Source organism: Myotis davidii, unplaced genomic scaffold (genome assembly GCF_000327345.1).
Source record: "Myotis davidii unplaced genomic scaffold, ASM32734v1 scaffold332, whole genome shotgun sequence".
Classification (NCBI taxonomy): Eukaryota; Metazoa; Chordata; class Mammalia; order Chiroptera; family Vespertilionidae; genus Myotis; species Myotis davidii.
This window is the reverse complement of record NW_006285779.1, coordinates 7,232,023-7,237,369: the sequence shown is the minus strand read 5'-3', so window position 1 is coordinate 7,237,369 and position 5,347 is coordinate 7,232,023. Positions and strand designations below refer to the sequence as shown.

General features: G+C 49.7%; 1 protein-coding gene across 1 annotated transcript in view; it reads right to left on the bottom strand.

Annotated features, from left to right (window-relative positions):
• TLL2 (tolloid like 2) overlaps positions 1-5,347 on the bottom strand; it is a gene marked incomplete at its 5' end in the record, with an annotated part of 98,800 nt that overhangs the window by 93,046 nt on the left and 407 nt on the right. The window lies entirely within an intron of this gene.

The window sequence follows — 5,347 nt, the reverse complement described above, 5'->3', positions numbered from 1 at the left end:
GAAAGCTCCGTTCCTGTTGCTATGTTTGCATCCAGGCAGAACTGTATTATGAGCGGGCTAAGAGGATACCATGAGAAACCCGCTAATATGCATTTGGTTTATCTGTCGTCCTCTCCCTGCTTCATGGATGAGAGCGAATAAGCGGTGGAGCAATAAATTATCACTTGCCACAAGCTATGGATCCCAAGGGAACTCTCTGCAGCCCTGAAAGGGAGAGATAAGCCCACACAGGCCCCAGAGAGATTGTCACATATAGGGAAATTCTTAAACGGGGAGCAATAATAGGACTAATAATAATACTGGCAAGGAGAAGTAAGAATTAATGGCTACTTGCTAAACACTTCATGTTCACTGCCCCAATTCATCCTCAAACAAATCTATTAGATGGGTTTTACTATCATTCCCATATTCCAGATGAGGAAACTAGGCAAAGAGGTTAAGAAACTTAGTCAAAACCACACAAGCAGTGAGGATAGACAGACAGGCTTCACGCCACAGGCTGCCTGATGCCCAAAACAGTCTCTTAAGCAGGATGTTTTATTGCTTCTATCTCCCAGGCTGCCACCCATCCAGAGACCCCTGGGAAACATTGGCCATATAAGTCCTCTTCCTCTGGGAGATGGCTGGAGCCACCATCCTCAACAGACCTGACATCCATGCACTGCCCCAGCCAGGCCTTCTGAAAAAGGGACGGAGAAACAGAGAGGGGTACAGGTGCATTATGACACCTTGAATTACTCATTCATTCTTCCCTATGCAATGTGACTAAGAGTACTGTGAAGGCCAGAACTGCCTTGTTGCTGTTGGAGTCCTAGCCAAGGATAAAGGCAAAGGGAGGAAGAAGGTTGGGTGATGGCACTCTGGGGAAGAAGTGCACAAACATGCCCTCGCCTGGGGCGGCATGCAGATGCATGTGCTGTGTGTGGAAGGAGACAGGAGAAGGGGAGTGGTTCCAGGGTTGGAGAGGCTATGTGCTTAGAGGGGAGAACAGAGATTGGAGGGGTTTGTTCTACCACATACAACTTCAATGTCCTTTACGGGTCCCAGTCCAGCCTCTCCCCTCTGCAAGCACAAGGACCAGAGTCCTGCAATGCCCACGGAATCACAGGAGCCCAGACCATCTCCTGGCTGAGAGACCAAAGGAGGGAACAGAAGGACAAGGGCTTTGTAAACCACCAGGTGTCACCCAAAGCTCGAAGGCAAACCTGTAACCAGGCAAAAAGGTAAAGAGGATTCATATCTTGTTCTTCCTCTTGGAAAATATGCTGAGGGTTGAGAGGGAAAGGTTTGGGACCAATGAAGTTATAGCGTCTATTCAGATTGCTTGGCTAGGTCTCTGACGCAAACGAATGGGTCCTCCATCAAATGTGAAGTGGGCCCCAATCCTGGTCATCCCTTAGCTGTTTGGAATCTGGAGGCCATAGGAAAGGGGAGCAGCTGGGAGGAGCCACTGGCTGAATGAAGTCTCCCGCCCAACACCATTCACACATCTCCAAATACAGTAAGTCCTCAAAAAAATTAATCAATTAATTAAAAAATGAAAAACAAGTACAATAAGTCCTCACTTAATATCCTCAATAGTTCCTACAGCATCTCATGAACATTTTATAACAAAACGACGTTAAACGAAATGACTTTATTTGAGGATCTGCAGTAGTCAGGGGCTGGCTTCTCAGGTGGGGCACAGATACTGGCTGGCTTGCAGGACATGGAACCTGCCACCCCAGCCTAACTTCAAGAAAGACAATGAGAGTTGTGGCAGATGCAGAGAGCTTGGGTTTTAGACCGAAGACTCTGGATATAGAGGAGCTATCTGCGCTGGCATTATAGGCCTTCAGTTGTCCAGATATTTGTTTTCCTGCCACTTAGAAACTTCGTTGGATTTGTATGGGATGATAATAATAATAATGATATTATTTACTGGCTTTTTACCATGTTCCAGGCACTATTTAAGTGTTTTGTCTATATTCACTCATTTAATCTTCATAACAGTCCCCTGTGGTAGACATGAGTAGACACATTTTACAAAAAGGAAACTGAGATCCAGAAAGCTTAAGCAGATCCCACAGCCATCAAGTGGCACAGCCAGGATGTGAACCTGGGCAGTCTGCCTCCAGAGTTCGCCCATTTAGCCCCTGGGCTCTCTCACAGGAATTGAAAGTGGTACTGTGCACAGGATTCAATTTAACCTGCACACTTTTTACATATTTATTGAGTGTTTAGCTCCGTATCAAGTGCCTTTCATAGAACAACAAGCCTGCAAAATAGGAGTTTCTATTAACTACGTTACAGGAACCTGAGGCCTTAAGAATGAAGGATTGATTGTTCAAGGTCTAGCAGCTGGTAAGTGACAGCCGAGAAGGAAACCTAAGTCAGCCTGACCCCAAAGCGTGGGTCCAAAAAAAATGGAGTGAGGAGGAGCCAGGTGCTCAAACAACCACGGCCCAAGACAGGGAGTTCCACGAAAATGACTGAAAACAGTGATCAGCGGAAGGCCCGGAACTGACCACAGGAGGTGCTGAATGAGACAACCTGCTGACCTGTCTTTTTCTGCTGAAAATGCCACGCCCTGAGCTGGAAGCTGCCAGGGACAGGGCTGAGGTCTGGTTGGCACTTAGATCCCCAGCACCTGGGGCGGGACCATGCACATCCACGGAGCCAGCACATCCAGGGCTGCTGTAGATGGCTCTGTGGTCCAGCTACTGCCCCATCCCTCCTCTGATCTCTTCTCACTGTGCTGGACAGAGGATTAAAGGACACTCTCCCAACCACAGGACTGGGCAGAAGAAAGAAGAAAAAATGGGTTCTGCTGATGTCAGAGTGGGGACCTACCTTGGCTGATAGCACTGAGGACTTTTCTGTCTGCAGAACTTGAGCTCTGATTACTGATGTGGCATCTGAAGTCAAAGGAGCATCACTGTCAGGCAGGTCTTGGCAAGAAGCTCAGGTTCCCCAAATGCAAATGGAACCTTCAAGTCTGCTTATCTACCCCAGGACTGGGTCAGAGGTCAATGGGGTGTTGCTCTGGCTATTACTCAGCCCCTAATCCAAAAGGGGCCAATGTGTTTCCTTTCCTGGCCCCTCTCTCCAGATACTACCCGTCCCAAAGTGAGTCTAGGCCAGAGCTGGGACGTCTGTGTGCCCCACCCCCCGCCCCCAACACTGCCCTGGCCCATCCTCATCTTCACTTACTTTTTTAAAAAGAATCTTTATTGAGTTATCACTCACATACCATAAACTTCATCCTTCATGTATTTTTGAGACCATGTTTACCAATAATTATCAGGTCTGAATTCAAGAATCCCTAACTACACTTCATGAAATGAATTGTTCATTTATTTAAAAAATTAAAATTCCTCTATAGTATTTCAACAAGAATTCAAGAAGTACTTGTGAACACCTGCTCTGTGTTCTCATGATGTGCACTGGTGAACTGCCTGTTGTCTTCCAGAAGGCTGTTCCCCAGAGCAGGGAATGTCCAGAACCAGGAGAGTGAGATGTGGCCTTTTCCCCAGATCTCCCTCGCCGTCGCCCTCTTCTGGCCACTCTTAGCATCAGCATAGCCCAGGGAGAGGCCAACCATTTGGGAGGACCAAAGATGGCTATAAAGGATGCTTGGAGTTGACAAAACCATCCATCCTCCGCTTCCCAGCCTTGCCCATCCATCCCATCTGTCTGTGAAGAGTCACAAAGCATGCACATCCTGGTTATCCAGCATTTCCTCCAAAATTCCTGGAGAAAAAAAATGAGGCCCAACAGGCAAACCTACCTCAGGGTTATTCCTCAAGGCGGAGACCAGGAGCTGGGCGCTCTCACAGACAGACCTATGCCTCTATCACCTGGATTTGCAGCACCCCGCCTCACAGAGGTGCTCAACACATTCCTCAACAAGTTGATCACTTCCCCAGCCCAGACCCCAGCTGCCCACGTTGCCTCCTACAGCCGCCAGCTCACACTCATTCAAGTCAAGGATCTGACCCGTGCAGGTGAAAGTTGATCCACCCTCTTTATCCCCAATCCCATTGTTGCAGCCTCAGTTTCCTTCTTCTCAAGTCAAGACCACCATTCCTACAGTGCTCCTGAGGCCTGTGATGAACTGAGATACCTCAGCCAGGGCCATGCTAACGGTTGATAGTCTCTCAAATTACCCTGGAAGCAACTCTTCTGCCCACCTTTCCCACCCAGAAGCCCTGCAAGGTACAGCAATAGGTGGGTACTCTGGAGGAATCTTCCTACACGATAAGAGCAAGCCCCTTACGCCTGGTTTGATCTTCAACTTTCAAAAGATTCTCAGGTCTCACAACCCCCTAGATCCCCCAGCCTCCTAGTAACCTGATCTTTTCCAGATTTCACCTAATTCTGACCTGCTCTACGCCAGCTCAGACCACAACCACTGTAGTAGCAACACAAATAATTACAGGGCCAACATCATTATTCCACTTGCAGAGAATTTCCCCATCAATCATCTGAGTCCTCCTATAATTACTGTTCCCAGTTTATTGATTTTTTTTTTTCTAGAGAGAGAGGAGGGGAGAGGGATAGAGAGAAACAGCAATGAGAGATTCATTGGCAGCCTCCTGCACGCCCCCTACTGGGGATCGAGTCCACAACCCGAGCGTGCACCCTGACCAGGAATAGACCCTGTGACTTCTTGGCTCATGGATAGATGTTCAACCACTGAGCCACACCGGAAGGGCTACTGTCCCCAGTTTAGAGATAAGAGAACTGAGTTTACTCGATGTCTTCAGGGAGTGAAGAATTGGGCCACTGGCCCATGGCACCTGCCCTTCTGCGGGTGAAGACAGCCTCTTTCCTCCAGTCAATAGTATTGAGTCATTTCTGCAGGCCGCCACGTGAAAAGGCGAGGCCATGGCTAGAGGGAAACACCCCTACTCTGGGCCTCTGAGACCATCCTCTGCCGGGAACGTGAATACCCCCCTGTCCCAGCTGGGAATTGTCTCGGGTCCATAGGTTCTCTGGAAAATGTGCTTGGGCGCTTCTGGGACTGTCCTTGCAACTAGTCTAGCTTGAAAGCCGCGCCCCGCAGGACACACGAGCCGGTGGGTGGCTCGTGGGAAGGGGGAGCTGCATGGCCCCAGCCGCGGTCTGCGCCAGCAGGATCCGTGCGCCCCGGGGCGCCGCTTCCTGCCGGGATTACGGCACCTGCCGGCTTCCATCTCTTCCCGCGCGCGGGGCGACCCCCAGGCGGGGCCACAGGGGAGTGTGCGGCAACTGGAGTCAGGCACATTCTCCCGCCGCCACCCCGGTCCTCTGCCTGCGGCGAAGCTTTTCGGTGTCTAAACCTTCTCTTCCCAGGACTAACCGCAAGATGTAGGAAAACTTTGCG